This window comes from Ambystoma mexicanum, chromosome 7q (assembly GCF_040938575.1).
Source record: "Ambystoma mexicanum isolate Mex_15411 chromosome 7q, UKY_AmexF1_1, whole genome shotgun sequence".
In the NCBI taxonomy this organism is placed as follows: Eukaryota; Metazoa; Chordata; class Amphibia; order Caudata; family Ambystomatidae; genus Ambystoma; species Ambystoma mexicanum.
The window spans coordinates 221,710,669-221,729,133 of record NC_090941.1 but is presented as its reverse complement, the minus strand read 5'-3'; positions in this window follow the sequence as shown (position 1 = coordinate 221,729,133).

The following is an 18,465-nucleotide window of genomic DNA, read 5'->3' as shown; positions in this document are numbered from 1 at the left end:
ATAGCTGTGTGCGTGGTTCCACTCAGTGTATGTGTGTGTGACTTCTGAGTGGAAGACAATCTGATAGTCTGTTTGACGTACACGAGTCAGCAGAGAAAGAGGCCTCTGGAAATAGTTTCACTAATGTAAATAAATTAGTGATTATACCACATGTTATTGTGAATACATTATGGAAGCATAGCTCACTGGTGCAGATAAATCAGTGTTAACAGCCATAAGTGGCACTCAATATGAAAATGTGATGTTCTTGAATAATGTAGAAGCCTGAGGCCTCTAGAGATCACACGAACAGTCTAAACAAAAGAAAGGGGTTTTGTATGTTGGGGCCACAAATAAAACAAATAAATTATGCTCATCACTATACCACAACGAAATGCATACCAACTAAATGTATCTGTGTACTGAAATAATGCATAGCCACGATACCACTATAATACCAAACCCAATCTGAATGCAAGGAGTGATTGTTGCTAAATTACTTTTATTCTTGGTGGTAAGAAAATACCGCTAGGCCCCAAATCTACACAAAATACCCTACTAACCACTTCAGGAATTGGAGTAACCACTATTTCCTCCTGAGTACGCTCCAAGCTGTTAATGAGCTACCAAAAATTTGACAAAGATGTGCCCCTCAGGGCTCTCAACATTTTTACCCTGTCCAATTGTGTTGTCATACTACGATGATTAAGCAATCAATTCTTGTATGACTGTTTAATTTTTTGGATTTTACCCATAGTTATTGGCTCTTGTCTGCCTTGTTTACACAGTCTCTGCACCTCTTTTTGAAAATAAGATTTTTGTTCATGAACCTCGTGATCCGAGCAGTATTTGTGTGCTATATTATGGCCTCCTCTAGTTGACAACTGACCTTCCATCATCTGGATCTGATTACTAATATTCTGTTCAAGGTTTTTCACCGAAAACATGTGCATGCGCTGACTCAGCGGTGCTCCATCATATTCATGTATCATGGTTGCTGTAAACCTCTGAGTTTTCTTATAAAACCACTTAATTCTATCCTCTTTAGGGTTGATCAAAAGACTCTCATTGTACACCCTGTTTTTATCTTGCTGGACCTTAGTTTCAATCTCCAAAACTAGCATGCAATGGTCACTCACTGAAGCCTCTTTTACCTCAAACTTCACAAGACAGTTGCTCAATTTTGCCAAAAGAAAAATATAATAAATTATAGAAGAGCTGCCCCTTGCCCTCCAGGTAAAGTGGTCATTGTGTATAAGTTCCAAACCCCGTAAATCTCCAAAATATAACCATAGGGTAACCCTTAGCTTAGCGGTGCCACCGACTGAAGTAAAGGTGACCCTGTTAGAATACAAGTCATCCCCAACAACCCTATCCACCAAACAATCAGCATTTAGGTCACCTGCAATTATTATTTGACCCCCTAGGTTTTCATTAAACTAAAAGTCAATTTCGATTCCCAGGCCAATTAACTCATTTTCCAACTGCAGGTCAGAAAGCACCTTTGCGTTCCAATAAACATTCACTATCAACAAAGGGCATGCATCAACCCCCACTCCCACAATGAAAGTAGCTAATAAGAATGACTGTATGTTGTTCCAACCCCCAGTTTTCAAAATAGACGAAATATCTTTGTTGGCCATGATAAATCCGCCCTTTGGACTACCTTTCAAACCCCTCACGGCACATATTTCCTCTACTGCAAAACCCTCCCAACCCAGTTTTGTGGTCGCCCAAGTTTCTTGGAGAAGAATCAGGTAAAACGTTAGCAGCTCATTCATAAGCTTCTCATTATTCAGGAGGTGGTAGCAGCATCTAGAGTTCCAATTTAGCAATTTCAAATTATGGTTGCATGCTAGAGTGGTTTTACCAGCAGTTTCAGATTGATGATCGGATCTCGTTAGGATAGAGCCAGCCATCTCCAGTCCTGCTTATCTGACCCGTCTTCAAGTCTGGAGCTGACTGGTTCTTTTTTTTGGTCATGTACGAGGCCATTAGTTCTGTAGCGCCCACCCCCTTTCACCTCCAAGTGGGATGACTGTGTTTTAAATGGGAAGAGGTCAAAGTTCCTTTGTTGTAATGTTTCAGACTCGTTCATGAGCAATGCTCTAACCAGAGAGGAGGGTTGAATAAACCTTAGAAAATCTAGTCTATGCTTATGGAAAAAGCCGATACATTGAAGATCCGCTGAGGATATTAAACTCAGCTTAGGTAATGATGCAAATAGGGAGAGAATGTAAGGCCTATTCAATGGTTGAGTCACACTTTCCCTGAACAGTGAACACAAAATCAGACCTGGCCGATCAGGGTAAACCGGAGTTCTCAGCTCATGTTCAAAATTCCCCGTTCCTGTTTCCCTCATTCCCCCCCCCCACCCCTGTCTCATTGTTTAAAGACTGGAAATCAAGATTTAGTTAATTCACACCTGGATTATTGGTGGTTTCATACCCAACTCCTCTTGGTTCATTTTTATAATTTCTTGTAGTATAGAGTCTCTCTTTCTCCTTTAATTGTTGCTTTTCCATCATAATGCCCTGAACAACCTTTAACAGTTCTTCCAATTTGCTTTGGGGCTCTGTAGGAGCATGGTTATATTCTCATTAGATTCTTTAGGCATTGAGAATAATGGCCCCTTTATTTCCCTGCCTTTATTCGGATCAGGTACAATGGTCTTATTTGTAAAAGGATTGGTGTTACATATACCTTTGTCCTTTTGTCCTAAAATAGGAAAAGATCTAACTTCCGAGGATAGATGATCGACCTCCACCAACTCGATCTCTCCATCCCTACTCACATTATTAACAGTATTGCTCAAACCTGCTTCCAATGCTTTATCCATGATGGTAACCAGATTTTTAAATATATCAAAGATATCATTTAGGACACATTTCAGACTGTTCAGTTGTTTTAAAAACTGGTCTTTTTTCTTTTTCATTGTATCATACATCCCACCCTCCCCTTCTTGATATTCAGTAGAGTAGATTGTTCAACAGAGTGTTTATATTCAGGCGTATTTGTTAAATCAACTCTCTCATTTGAGGAGCCGGTAGAAGCAGCTCCATGAGCCTTCATACCCCTCCGTTAATTTTCAATTAGATGTTTAAAACCCACGTCCCTCAGGACATTTCTAGATGTTTTGTTTTTTAACTCATTTTTAAAAATGTTATTATTTTTTTCCCTCTTTTTGGCTGCTTTATTATTCAATTTACTAGACATTTCACCAGGAACCTGGGCACCCCCTCCTTTCATCTCCACATTTAAGTTGGAATTTTCTACATTACTCACTGCCTCCTCTGGACAGTTTGAAGCTGCCCTGGGTACTGGCTTGTATCTTTAGCAAGCACCCCCCCCCCGCGACATCCGAAGGCCTGTCGTTTGTCCCTGTCCATAGACCCAGAATAATCTCCAGCGTTGTTGGTAACAAAATATCAGATAATCTAGTCGGTAAATCTTCAGTATCCTTGGCAAATCTTAGTAAGGAAGTCTGTTTGTTCACGTAATTCAGTCAAGATTGCTCTATTAAAGATGCCCTACACAGGATCTTGATGTGAGTTGTCAGAAATAAAAATCGACCTTGTATCAATAAACGGGACCGCTAAACCAATACCCTAAGACAGTTGGGGATCATCTTTGGGGTAGCCACAATTCAAATCTTCCCCAAATAGGGGTTGGGATGGGTCAGGTTCAATATCTGTGATTTTTAATTCCACTGAGCAATCCTGAGCACATTGCAACAATTCCTCTTCCTCAGCACATGGTAAGGGGAGAGGAAGAGCCGCCGCCCGCGCCAGGCTTGCTCTATGCGTACTCACCGCATTAAAAAAGTTGGCCCCTGGTTCCTTCCTAATCAGCAGCATTTTATTTCTCCTCATGACACTTTTTGGGCGGTCCTGGTATTTGAGGAATAGGGAACAGAAATAAACCTTTCTGAACAAATATGGTTTGCACCAATACACCCAATAAGCCTACTTCCCCAACTTTGCAGATCACCCAGCCCTCAGCCCCGAAACACCCAAACAGGCAAACAGCTGTCTCACTTGCAGTGCTCACTTCGGGTGCGCGTGCACGGGTGCATGCGAGCTGCAGTGAAATAGCTGAATGGACATATAGGGGGCAAGGCTGCAGTAGCGTCGTAATGCAATGCGTGATTTCTACAAAAAAGAACAAAGGAAACAGTCACGTTGCGTTTCAACACCAAAGGTGCTCAGTGAAGACACTAGCTACTAGCTAGTTAACACTGAGTAGTGTGGTTCCACAAAAACAAAGTCCGTGTAAGTTTCACCTCCTTACTTTAGCAAGCACTTCCTCTTGCGCATGCAAGTCTCCATGGAACGAAATGGAACGTCCAAAGTCCAAAGGCACTAAAAGTTAACAAAGTACAAAGAGCTCCAAATTGTGCGTCCGTCCCAGCCAAACAGCCATCTCACTTGCGGTGCTCACTTCGGGACAGGAATTAAAGAGAGATATAGAGAAAAACAAGATGGTAGAATCTTCCTTCAACTTTGCTCAGCTCCTTCTATCTACAATAACTCTGCCCCCTTCACTTTACAGTAGCATCCAATGCCCTTTGGTTATGCAGTACACTGGTGTGAGGCTACTTCTTTTGGGATAGGTATTCCCTTTGATGTTTTTTCCCAGTATGGGTCCTGTTTGGAGGCTGTCCTGTTGATTGGAGGGAGGTGTTACCAGCCCTCATAAAGGATCAAAGGAGAGACCCAGCAATTCAGTCTCCTGCCTTCCACTTGGGCTGGGCCAGGCTGTCTGACTAGAATATGCATAACCCTTCCACAACTGCCCTGGGCTCACAGGGGATTTTATCAGATACTGATAACAGTGAAAATGTGGGTAATTTAGACTAATAATTCAGCCCAGGTTGAACCCTGGCCACTTTTTTCACCTTTGGTCATAGAGGCTTGTTAAGTTATTTTTCTACCTCATTAAAAGACATGTGCCTGCATTTTGCTTTCCATTTAGGGGTGGAATTTCTGTTTTTATTTTATTCCTTGAATATTAAGTAAAGTCTGTATTTTTAATAGAACTAGAATTGAATTTGTTTTTGTTTTGGTACCTCCCAAGCATTTGCTGCTTTTAATCTCCCACTTCTTACTCACATCTCTGGAGATTATAGCCTGCTCTTAGTTCGTTTTACGAATATGGCGGTAAATGCGGGATACTATCAATTTTTGCCTGTTTTAAAATTACGACTGAATCACCTCTGAGCCGAGTTGTGGTACAAATGAGGGTTCAGCTCATAGAAACTTGTATGTATTTATTTATTTATTTATGTATTTATGTGTTTATTGTTTGCTTGTTATGCGCTTATACAAAAAACAAATTCTGTTTCAAAGTGCCCACAGGGCAACAGGGAGGGAACATGGGATTGGAGTACAATTAACAATACAATACAATACATACAGTGGGGGAAGGGACGGCTGAACCTACTATGCCGTGTGAGTATACTGAATGTGCAAGTGCAGCAAGGAAGAGGGCAGTGGGCTATGTGATGGGGTGTCTGTGCTCAAGGGTGAACCAGAGATGAAGGTATGGTCAGTGATATGCAGCCAGGAGCTGTGTTGGGTGGAGAAGTGTGAGTCTCCAGTGAGTGAGTGCATGCCAAGGGAAGTACTGAAGGTAGACAGCAGCTTGGGAGATTGGGTGAGAATGTTGAGGGGCCACCAGGAAGCATAAGGGTTCAAGACCCCATTTACAGCAACTGAAAGATTGGCAGAGGAAAGAAGAAGGGAATGAGGAGGAAAGAGAAGTGTCTTGAGGTGCTTCCAGAAATTAAGAAGGTCCTGCTCAAGATGCAGAGGGAGGGCAGGCTGTTCCCAAGGAGGGGTCCAACTGAGGAAATAGAAAAACCTCCTGCTCTCTGTTTAGCTAAATGCTTTACACACAAAGAGCTGGTGCCAGAGGAATGTAGAGGTCTACAAGGATAGTATTTTGTAAGAGAAAGTTGCAGATAGTGTGGTCCCTAGCGCCAGACAGCCGTGTGGATGTTGCAGAGGGATTCAAATTTTATATGTCCAGCAACCGGGTGCCAGTGGAGATTTTTTAGGGTAGGAGGGATGCGGTCCCTGGGCTTAAGGCTAAGGGTACGTCTCAATGCTATATTCTGGATTAGCTGAAGGGGTCACAGAGTGGAAGAAGGATGATTGAGGAGGAGGCTGTTGCAATAGTCAAGCCTAGAGTGAACCAGGACTCAGGAAAGATTGAACTTCTGGGGGAAAGTGAGAAATTAGAGAATTCCTTTGAGAAGGAACAGTTGAGACTTCTCAGCAATGTCCTGAGTGTGAGGGAGGAAGGAGAGAGAGGAGCCAACAAAGACTCCAAGCTTTCTGGCTTCAGAAGAAGGAGCAGGGGGAGAGCCCAAGGTGGGAATCCAGAGAAAACGGAAGTAGGAGGGTGCAGGGGTCCCAATCGGAAGTATCTCAGGTTTGCTGGCATTGATGCAGAGATCGTTGGAAGTTCACCAGGCCTGGATGGCAGATAGGCAGTCAGGGATGAAGGAAAGTGCAAGTGAGTTAGCAGGAAGTCTGAAAAAGACCTGAGTGTCATCTGCTAACACTGGAAGTTGGGGGAGAAGGAGGAGATGAGGTGTGCCAACTGAGCAAGATAAATGTTAAAGAGCCAGGGGAGAGGATCGATCCCTGGGGGACACCACATGTGGAGAAGGAAATAGGAGAGGAGAAGGTGCCCAAGATGACATGGGAAGAGTGGTCAGTTAGGAAAGAGGTCAGCCAATCCAGCACCCATTCCGAGATACAAAGGGTATTGTGGAGCCTTTGTATGAGAATGGAATGTTTGACAGCAGGTGAGTTGGAGTCCAGGGATGCAAGCAGTTCTTCATGGGTGTTCAGAAGAGCAGTTTCCATGCCTCTGGATGCTCAGAACCCAGATTGATGATTGTGGAGACCACCAAGTTCAGTGTGCTGTCTGAGTTGTGGCAAGGCCAGCAGTTTCTCCAGGAAGGGGTTGATTGAAATAGGGTGCTAGTTGGATGGGCAGATAGGGTCTACTCAATGATTTTTCAGGAGCAGGCACACAGGGGAGTGCTTGAGGGAGGAGAGGAAAGAACCAGTTGCCAAAGAGTGGTTGCAGAAATCAGCAGGTGCATGGGCAAGAGAGCCAATTTTGTCCTTGATGGTTCTGGATGAGCAGGGGAAAGCCTGTTTGGAAGAAGCCTTCATAGAGCTGACAACTCTGGTAACTTCATCAGGTTTGACAGGGGTGAAGGAGGAGAAGGCAGAAGGAGGAGGGTGAGTAGCCAAGGTAGGCAAGGGGGTGTAGAATGGGTTTGGCGGTAGAATAAAAAGGATATTCAGGATGTCCTGAGTTTTGGTGAAGAAGTGTGTCACCAGTGCATTGCAGAGGGCCTGCAAAGGAAGAGGGCAGGAGGAGACTGCGGAAGGTTTGGCTAGCACCCTGCAGATTTTTAAAAGTTCAGCCGTGTTATTGCATGGAACAGATAACTGTGATTGATTGTGGGCCCATTTCTTGGCACAGGTGGAAAGTCTGTATTGCCTTTGGAGCAGGCGGCAGGCCAGTTTTTCAGGGGGTGAACCTGAGTTTTACCACTTCCGTTTGGCTGCTCTGCCCTTTCGCTTCAGGGCTGCAAATTCAGAGTCATACTAGGTGTTACACTTCGAGGGGGTTTCAGGCAGATCCTTATAACTGGGGCAAGGATGTCAAGAGTATTGGTGATGGCTGAGTGAAAGTTGCTGAGATCGGAATCAGTGGTAGGCTCTGAGGTAGGGGGACAAGTGGGAATGAAGGTAGAAGCAAAGGCAGTGGCTGACACTAATTTCATCTGGTTAATGTTCGAGAACGAGTTTGTCAGGGTTTTTGAGGGTGCAGTAGGAGGGCCAACGAGACCCAGGTGGGAGGAGTGGAGAGAGTGGTCTGACCAAGAGAGGAGTGACCAAAGGAGGAGTAAGAGAGAAGTCTGAGTGGATGAAGGTTGTGTCCAGCCGAATGGGTTGGACCAGGGGGGAGAATGGAGAGGGAAAGAGAAGCACAGAGGGTATCCAATTGGATATTGAAGTTACCCAAGAGGAAGAGGTTGGCTGTGGTTGAAAGTAAGGAGTAGCAGACGTCAGCCCATTCAGAGAGGAACTGGATGGAAGCGCATGGAGGCCGGTAGATGGTAGTAATGGCAAGAGTGGAGGAGGGAGAGATGACCAACTTGAAACCAGGCTCTCTAAGGAAGAATAGAGTTGGGTGGGTAGGATGGAAGAGGGAACCCATGCAGGATACATTAAGGTGACCCCACCATCAGCACGGTGAGGTCACGGCTTGGAAATGGTCTTGAAGCCATCAGGGAGGATGGAGTCAAAAGCAGTGACTGAGCTGGTATTGAACAAAGGGCCTCATTCCGAGATTGGAGGTAGCCCTGGTGCTATTTGCGCCATGGCTGCCTCCAATACCGGGACCGGCACCGGTCTTGTTCAATGGGGACTTACCGGTGCAGTCCGACCCTGGCGAAACCGGTAAGTCCCCATTGAACAAACCATTCCCCATTCCCATTTGAGTGCCCATAGGGCTCAATGGGAATGGGGAGGGCGCTAATAACGGGCTTGCGACTTGCAAGTCCGTTATTAGCGCCCTGGTCCCTTAGCGGGACCCATATGGCAAGTGTGGTCAGACCACAGGTTCCTTAAGGTCCCCGCCAAGGGACCTTGGAATAGGGCGGTAAGGGTTAACCGGCACTGGTCTCCTTACCGGTGCCCGGTATCCCTTACCACCCAAGTCGTAATGACGCCCCCAAGTCTTGTTGAGAGTGAGAATGTCGAGGTCAGTGTCTTCAAGAAGGAGGCAGATGATAGCAGAGTGTTTATTGGCTGAGTGGGCGTTAAGAGTCGCCAGGTGAAGAAGGTCTCTGCCATTTAAGGCATTCTGAGGATGAGTACAGGGGCGTGGTACTCTGGTCAGAGGGGGAGGGACAGTGATTCTGGTGAGGGGAGAAGCAGCAGAAGGAAGGAAGTTAATGAGGGAAGGCAGGATCCTGTCTGAGAAGAAGGTTGGGTTGAGGACCCAGAACCAGGATAGTGCCAGTGTGGTAGACATTAATGATGCAACTTTGAGAAGATAAGCCAGTCAAGAGGACTTCCCACTTGGTGCCACCGTTAATAGGAGAGGAAGTGAAAGGGGAGATAATAGTGATGAGATGAGAAGTCCAAGGATCTGGAGAGAGGACAAAGAAAAGGATGTCCGTAAATACTTCTCTGAACATTGCGCTGAAATAGTTGTCTGTTATGGGAAGCCCCTGGTTTGCACTATAGATGTCTTTTTTGTCCTTTTCCATTACAGACTTAGTGAGAGAGGGGGATAGGAGACAGAGTAGCAATTAGAGCAGGTAGGAGAGATGGTGAGTGCCATTAGGGTGGCGGAGGGAAGTTAAAAGGAGAAGGGTGACTGCACTGCACAGTTCTGGCCTAATCTCAGAGGTAGACTTGTAGTAACAAGGGTAGAAAAAAAACAATGTAAATTTAAACACAGGATGAAAGTGGCACACATGCAGTGTAATTAGGGTGCAGGATGTAAAAACACACAGCTAAATTCGTTTTTTAATGAAAAGGCACAAATGTAGTGCGAGCAGGGTGCAGGGTGTAAATACATACAGCTAAATTCAGTTTTCAATAAAAAGGCACAAATGCAGTGAAATTAGGGTGCAGGGTGTAAATGCACACAGCTAAATTTGGTTTTTAATTATAAGGAACTAGTGCAGTGAAATTAGCGTGCAAGATGTAAATACACACAGCTACATTTGGTTTTCAATGAAAAGGCAAAAATGCAGTGAAATTAGCATGCAGTTTGTAAATACACACAGCTACATTTGGCTTTCAATTAAAACGCACAAGTACAGCGAAATTAGGATTCAGGATGTAAATAAACACAGATAAATTCAGTTTTCTGCACTGGACACAAGCAGAGAGAAAGTAGAGAAGGTGATGAGTATAAGGAAAGGGAGATAGGAAAAGGTAAATCTGGTTGCTAGTGGAGGAGGCAAATGAATAGTTCAGCCATAACTCACCGGAGTCTCAACAGTTCATAGGGGTATTGAGGCCCGAGTTCATGTGAGAGCTGGAGAGCAGGATGTTTAGAGCAGCATGCAGCGATATTTTGTGGTGGGGTGAAGGGATTGGGGCCCTCCCAGCCCTTCTATGGCCACATAGGCCCAGATAGGGACTTAGATGTGGGCCGTTGGCTGGGGGGCGGCTTTCGCCTGCCGGCTTCCTATTGCCTGTTAAAGGCAAGCATCAGCCAATCAGGCAGCATCAGGCGACCTTGAGGACTTCAGAGGGCTGCAATGCTCCATGGCAGCCACCATTGGGCATAGTTGATGTAATTAGGGATATATCTTGGGCCACTGAAAATGCACCAGGAACACAGCGCATAAACTTATTTTCTTTTTCCAAATCAAAGCACTATGATAATGCAGATAGTGCGCTAATTACAGTGCAGAAAAAGCTCACCCCACGAGCCTCATTGCTCAAGTAGGGCAGCATGCCTGCTGTAAGAGAGTGTGCAGGCTGCAACTCACTGTGGCTTCTTTGTGCTGAGGGGGCTTCTCGGCAACCTGTTGAAGTAGGGCCTCCTTCTTCCTGTGTCGAGGGTGATGTGATTTTGATCTAGACAGGGACTTAGGTGTGGACCTTTGGCTAGGGGCTGGCTTTCGACTGCTGGCTTCCTATTGGCTGTTAAAGGCAAGCATCTTTGATCTCCCTTGTACTTCTTTGGACTAGGATATGATTTGTCATACACTGCGTTGGGGGAATTAATAGGGGGGCTCTATCTACAGTGACAGTGGTGACTGGAAAACAGGGAATCCCTTAGCACAGTGATTTGTAACCTGTAGCGTTTCAGATAGGTTGGACTTCGACTCCCACAGTCCCTTACCTTTGCCTACGCTGGCTAGTGCTGATGCGAGTTGTCGTGAAACAAACATCTGGTGAACAGAGGTCGCAGTCCCCTCCTTATTGCATTCAAGTATTTCACAATGAATCTCTAATCCTGATACACGAGTAAAATGAATTGCACATACCAAAGCTAAAGGTGTAAATAAGAATAAATACAAACCAGTCAAGGCTTCCATTCAGAATAATCCACCCCTTGAAGCATACACAAATGCAAAAACATTTACCTGAAAAACACGTTTTCCAAATTGGCACAGGTTCATAAGTATACAGTTCACCTGATTTTAGCTATACATTGTGCAAAGTTTAGTCAATCAGACAGACAGTCAATCAGTCAAAAACTGGGTGTGTCCAGCCGAGTGGGTTGGACCGGAGGGGTGAATGGAGAGCGAAAAGGATTGCAGGAGTCAATGAACACAGTGGATGCTGAGACAGGGGTGTCCAATTGGATGTTGAAGTCACCCAAGAGGAGGGGGTTGGCTGTGGTTGAAAGTATAGAGTAACAGAAATCCACCCATTCAGAGAGGAACTGGATGGAAGTGCATGGAGAACGGTAGATGGTAGGAATGGAAAGAGTGGAGGAAGGAGAGATGGCCAACTTGCAAACCAGGCTCTCTAAGGAAGCATAGAGTTGGGTGGGTACGATGGAAGAGGGAACCCACTCAGGATAGATTAAAGCGACCCCACCGACAGCACGGTGAGGACGCTACTTGGAAATGATCTTGAAGCCAACAGGGAGGATGGAGTCAAAAGCAGTGACTGAGCTGGTATTGAACCAAGTCTCGTTGAGAGTGAAAATGTCAAGGTCAGTGTCTTCAATAAGGAGGCAGTTGTTAGCAGAGAATATGTTGGCTGAGTGGGCGTTAAAAGGTTGCCAGGTGAAGGTCTCTGCCTTGAAAGGTTTTCTGAGGAGGAGTACAGGGGTGTGGTACTCTGGTCAGAGGGACAGGGACAGTGAGTCTGGTGAGGGGAGAGGCAGCAGAAGGAAGTAAGTTAATGACTGAATGCAGGATCTGGTCAAAGAGAAGGAGGTTGGGTTGAGGACCCTGTACCAGGATAGTGCCAGTGTGGTAGACATTAATGATGCAACTTTGTGGATGATAAGCCAGCCAAGAGGACTTCCCACTTGGTGTCACCGTTAATGGGAGAGGAAGTGAACAGGGAGAGAGTAGAGATGAGATGAGAAGTCCAAAGATCTGGAGAGGGGACAGAGAAAAGGATATCCGTGAAGACATATCTGACATTGCGCTGACATAGGCGTCTGTGATGGGAAGGCTAGGGTTTGCACTCAAGATGTCTTGTTTGTCCTTTTTAATTCCAGTCTTAGTGAGAGAGGAGGATAGGAGACAGAGTAGCAATTAGAGCAGATAGGAGAGATGGTGAGTGCCATTAGGGTGGCAGAGGGAATTCAAAGGAGAAGGCTGACTGCACTGCACAGTTCTGGCCTAATTTCAGACGTGGCCTTTTAGTAACAAAGGGAGAACAAAAAGCAATGTACATTTGCATACAGGATGAAAATGGCACACATGCAGTGTAATTAGGCTGCAGGGTGCACATACATACAGCTAAATTCAGTTTTCAATGAAAAGGCACAAGTGCAGTGAAATAAGCGTGCATAATGTAAATACACACAGCTAAATTTGGTTTTCAATTAAAAGGCACCAGTGCAGTGCGATTAGGGTCCAGGATGTAAATACACACAGCTAAATTCAGTTTTCTGCACTGGACACAAGCAGAGAGAAAGTAAAGAAGGCTATGAGGATAAGGAAAGGGAGATAGGAAAAGGCAAATCTGGTTGCTAGTGGAGGAGGCAAATGAGTAGTTCAGCCATCACTCACTGGAGGCTCAACAGTTCATAGGGGTATTGAGGCCCGAGTTTATGGGAGAGCTGGAGAGAAGGATGTTCACAGCATGCCGCAGCGATATTTTGTGGTGGGGTGAAAGGATTGGAGCCCTCCCAGCCCTTCTATGGCCACATAGGCCCAGATAGGGACTTAGATGTGGGCCGTTGGCTGGGGGGCGGCTTTCGCCTGCCGGCTTCCTATTGCCTGTTAAAGGCAAGCATCAGCCAATCAGGCAGCATCAGGCGACCTTGAGGACTTCAGAGGGCTGCAATGCTCCATGGCAGCCACCATTGGGCATAGTTGATGTAATTAGGGATATATCTCGGGCCACTGAAAATGCACCAAGAACACAGCGCATAAACGTATTTTCTTTTTCCAAATCAAAGCGCTATGATAATGCAGATAGTGCGCTAATTACGGTGCAGAAAAAAGCTCACCCCACGAGCCTCATTGCTCAAGTAGGGCAGCATGCATGCTGTAAGAGAGTGTGCAGGCTGCAGCTCACTGTGGCTTCTTTGTGCTGAGGGGGCTTCTCGGCAACCTGTTAAAGTAGGGCCTCCTTCTTCCTGTGTCGAGGGTGATGTGATTTTGATCTAGACAGGGACTTAGGTGTGGACCTTTGGCTGGGGACTGGCTTTCGACTGCTGGCTTCCTATTGGCAGTTAAAGGCAAGCATCTTTGATCTCCCTTGTACTTCTTTGGACTAGGATATGATTTGTCATACACTGCGTTGGGGGAATTAATAGAGGGGCTCTATCTACAGTGACAGGTGTGACTAGAAAACAGGGAATCCCTTAGCACATTGATTTGGAACCTGTAGCGTTTCAGATATGTTGGACTCCGACTCCCACAGTCCCTTAACTTTGCCTACGCTGGCTAGTGCTGATGCGAGTTGTCGTCCAAAACATCTGGTGAACAAAGGTCGCAGTCCCCTCCTTATTGCATTCAAGTATTTCACAATGAAGCTCTTAGCCTGATACACGAGTAAAATGAATTACACATACCAAAGCTAAAGGTGTAAACTAAGAATAAATACCTACCAGTCAAGGCTTTCATTCAGAATAATCCACCCCTTGAAGCATACACAAATGAAAACACATTTCCCTGAAAAACACGTTATCCAAATTGGCACAGGTTCATAAGTCTATAACACGCCTGATTTTAGATAAACATTTTGCAAAGTTTAGTCAATCAGACAGACAGTCATTCAGTCAAAAACATAAATAGCAATTGAGTTAAGGCTGCCATCATCTGAGTTGCATGTAATTATTCCTTCAGAACAAGTAACGAAAGGGAATGTACCAATCCTTGACAAATTGGAGAGGTGTATACCTCACTGGCATCAGAAAATCGCAATCTTTCTGTGCGATGCTAAGGACAGGCGCATTTCATAAAAAGGTGAGCATGCAATTTTCCAGTTACGGAAAACCGTGGAGTCCTTTTCTTCTTCAACGTTAGTTTAGTTATGTGTAATAACATTACTAATGCATGCATATGCGGTGTGTAATAATGCTACTGTTGTACCCAGCGTTCTGTGATTTTAAGAACTTCTCCACCTGATCGAATATTCAAGAGGGATTCTGCTGTGGAAAACAAGCTCTCGCTTTAGGGTTTTATTTGCATGCGGTATGTACAAAATGAAAAAATAAAAGTGCATCAAAGAATTGCTGTGCTGTTCGGGCTGAGCACACTCTCACTGGCGCTCACAGCATTCGGAAATATACAGGCTCTTTATTTGTTTCTGAGTCATCTCAATGCATCACCATGTTGTCTCTGACAGACCTGCTGTTATCAGTTCGACAGAATACCCTGGCCGGCATTTCTATTTATATCTGGCTGTTGTGCCTTATAGTTCATGTGAGCATTACGATGAAATTAGGATCATTGCAATGTTTTATTTTTTTCCCTTGTGTTCTGCAGAGGCTGGGTAGCACGGTTCTATTGCTCAAAAGGTTTGCACATCAAAAAATGTAAACCGAAGAAACCTAAGAATTAAAATATGTACATCTTCCTAAAAAAAAGTGCAAACCTATTACACTTTTGTTATGTATGGCCAGCCTTCCTTCCTTCCTTCCTTCCTTCCTTCCTTCCTTCCTTCCTTCCTTCCTTCCTTCCTTCCTTCCTTCCTTCCTTCCTTCCTTCCTTCCTTCCTTCCTTCCTTCCTTCCTTCCTTCCTTCCTTCCTTCCTTCCTTCCTTCCTTCCTTCCTTCCTTCCTTCCTTCCTTCCTTCCTTCCTTCCTTCCTTCCTTCCTTCCTTCCTTCCTTCCTTCCTTCCTTCCTTCCTTCCTTCCTTCCTTCCTTCCTTCTCTCCCTCCCTGCCTTCTTCCTTCCTTCCTTCCTTCCTCCTTCCTCCCTCCCTCCCTCCTTCCCTCTTTCCCAATAGGTTTCTTGGGTTTATGAAAAGATGGACAAAAGGGGAGAACCGAGGATGCAGAGGATACACTGCAAAGCCTTGATCACTCTGTGTGGCTGTTTGGGTAATGTATGCTGTATGAACTGGGAGAGGGAGTTTGAAGCAAGAGCACCAAATGTAGACTATTTGGCCTCTAGTATTACATAGCCTGCGGTTGGATTTGTAGTTATGGTTAAGTTGCTCAACTTATAGGAAGAGCACACTTTTGGTGGCCTATAACTTAGCCCTCCTTAGAGAAATCCTCACAAAACTTTGCAAAAAGTATATGGTGTGTTTTTTTGTCAATGGGGGAAAAGTTATAGGGGGGGTCCCAAAGTTTGTGGAAATCCTCATAGACGCAATGGAAAATAAATGTTGCTCACGCCTACAGACCAAACCACTGGATGGATTTTCACCAAATTTGTCCCAGTAGCGCGGCTTGATCCCAAAAGCGTGTTTTTTTTTAATTTACTGTCAATTGGTCCAGTATTTATTTTTTAAATGGCCAAAAAGTAGTTAAAAAATGTGTCATATCTGAGTCTGTTCCGTGGACTCACTTCCCTATTCAGTCCGGGGACCCCCCCGGGAGCCAATCAGGAGGCAGAGTGATGTCTGCAGACATTGGACTCGCCCGCTGATTGTATGTCCAAAAATGTGAGGTGCGTCAAAACATTTGAAACGGACACCATGTTTGATTTGCGAACACTGTCCGTAGTCCGCGGACATCGCAGTAAAAACATTTTCAAAAACACAACATTACAGTTGTCAAACTAATGAAGCTAGATGAGGGGTTATGAGGCTGGGATGGGATATGGCCATAAAAAGCCAAAAAATCAAGTGTTTTTCTTCTACGAGGTGTTCGGGGCGGGGGGTTTTGTGAGGTTTCCGGACATGACAGATGTTCTGGGGCTTTCATGCATATTTCTGCATCATGTTTGTATCAGTAAGGGAAATGCAGATGCAAAAGATTTGTAGAACATTGTTAAGTGGCAGTTGGTGTGTGGAAGTTTCATTTGTTGATAGGGTTATATATAGAGTTTTTGGAAATGATTGTTGCATGGATGTGTGATTGTTCGAAAGCAGGAATAAGGGAGTGTTACAAATATAAAAGTAAGAAGGGTAAAAGGACTGTCCTGTGCGATGGTGTGTACGTGCCATCCAGGTCGTTCAATGCTGCATAGCTGGGAAAGGTGCCTGCGGACATCACGGATAGTTATAAAGGTCCATGGATTATGGTCCTTATTGTATGTTAGAGAAAAGTATTTGGGACAGAAAATTGTTTCTGACCATTTATTTTTTTCTCTACTATACAATTGTCAGTTATTTCCATTTGCATAATACAAAATGCTAATGGAAATGTTGGAGAATTTTATTGAGTCTAACTACTTTACCGAGAAATGTAAAGTAGATGGATTCTATACAATTATTTGTTTTAGTTCTATTTTTTTTTAACCGTGAAATGTGGTTCCTAAACGTATCTCTTTTTTTGGTATTTTTTGATTTTGTATTTTTTCATTTGTTTTCTTTTTTTACAGGAGAGGCCAGGAAGTAAGGTGGCAGAGAACAATGAGGGGAGGGGAGCCAGTGAAAATTACAAAGGGGCAGGTGTACAGGGAAAGATGTTGTGTGTGCCTTAAATCTAAGGTAAGGTGCAGTGTTTCTCATGCTGCTTTATTGTAGCCTCTTCGAAACTGCTACCACCTGCACAGTGGTGTGTTGCAGTATATAGAGAGTACTGTTGTCTTGGAAAGCTATGGATCAACAGCCTCTTTTATGGCTTGCAAGTTAGATGGTGGGATCTTCTGCCCCACAAGAGAAGCCCATGTGGTGGCAGTATTGGTTGAGGAAGATGAGGTAGAGGAGGACAGCCTGCTACTTCCTGAAAAAGGAACAGCCATTCTCAGATCATCCTAGTGGTTGGATTTGGTGTGGCGTCTCATGGAGGTGGTCCCGTAGGAGTACTGCCCAGGTTGTCCGTGACTGAGTACAATGTTGCACTCAGTGTATTTAACCTTTGTAGCCTTAGCCTTCAGTACACCCCAAATGGTGGTAAAGAACCACCACACTTATTAATCTCTCTGGGTGCTGTGGAAGGCATGTCCTCGATCTCATCTTCCTGGTCTTCTTGATTGTTTTCTGCATCATTGAGCTTTTTCCGTTGTAGAGGACCTCCAGGTGGAGGTGGTGGTGGCTCCTGGGGAGGAGGAATGGCCATAGCTGATGCCATTTTTGAAGTTAAATAGCATTTGTGCTAATATTGTTCCAAGCATGTGCCGCTCTCTGGGATTGCAGATGGAAAATAAGAATAGGGTTCGTAGCCGTGCAAGGGTACATTTTCAACTTGAAACTTCCTAGATTAGCTGAAAATGCAGTTTCAAAATGGTCGCGAAGCGCAGACCCAGTCGCAAAGCTCAGATCCAATTGCAAACACGTCATCACGCTGATCGCGCAAGCGTGATCACGTGTCGCATGTTCGGGAAGTCTGCAATAACGTCAGCCGTCCGTGAATGTCGAAAACGGTGCTAAAAAGTTGCAGAAAGTTCATAGAAGTGTTAAAAAATTTGCGAGAGATGGGGAATGGCACCGTTTTTAATTGAAAAATTCTAGATTGGCTGAAAATGCTAATATATTGGGGGTGGGTATGATATTAGGAAGTTGTAGCACTTGTAAAAACCTATGCAATTCATCGGAAAACCTTTGTTAAAGGGACGTTATGGTTAAGTTGAACTAATAAAAGCCTATTACATTTAGGGAAAAAAAAAACATTGTTACAGGGACGTTATGGTTACAAGTAAAACCAAAAAAGAACAGAAATGTGCAAGTTATGGTAAGCTAAGCAACCATAAGTCGCGCAACCACCGTGCACTGCTAAGACTAAATCCAAGGACATCAATGATGACATCACAAAAGTCATTGATGACATTGCTGATGACATCACATATCTAAGCCTCTTGTTTTTGCTCTTTGGTGTCCTGATGTAACTGGAGAATTTCTGGGTTTTTTAGTTTTTCTTGTAACCATAACATCAATGAATATTTATATATACATGCCTGTGAAGTGTAGCACGTCACTATTATTTGTGGTATTTTTACTTGAAGTATATTTTAATCTTTGTTTAAAAATGTTCGGTTATGCATGGATTATGAAGCAATGGTTTGTAACGGGGGACACTGTCACAACTGAGGGCTGTGAAGTGCACCTATGATCTTCAATTCAGTTCAAGTTCCAGAATTTGTCCCATTCTCCTGTAGTTCTCCACTTCAACACCAGGGACAAGAATACTTGGCATTTCTGCGTGTGTGCCTTTCTCTTCTTGAACCTGACCATAAGCAGG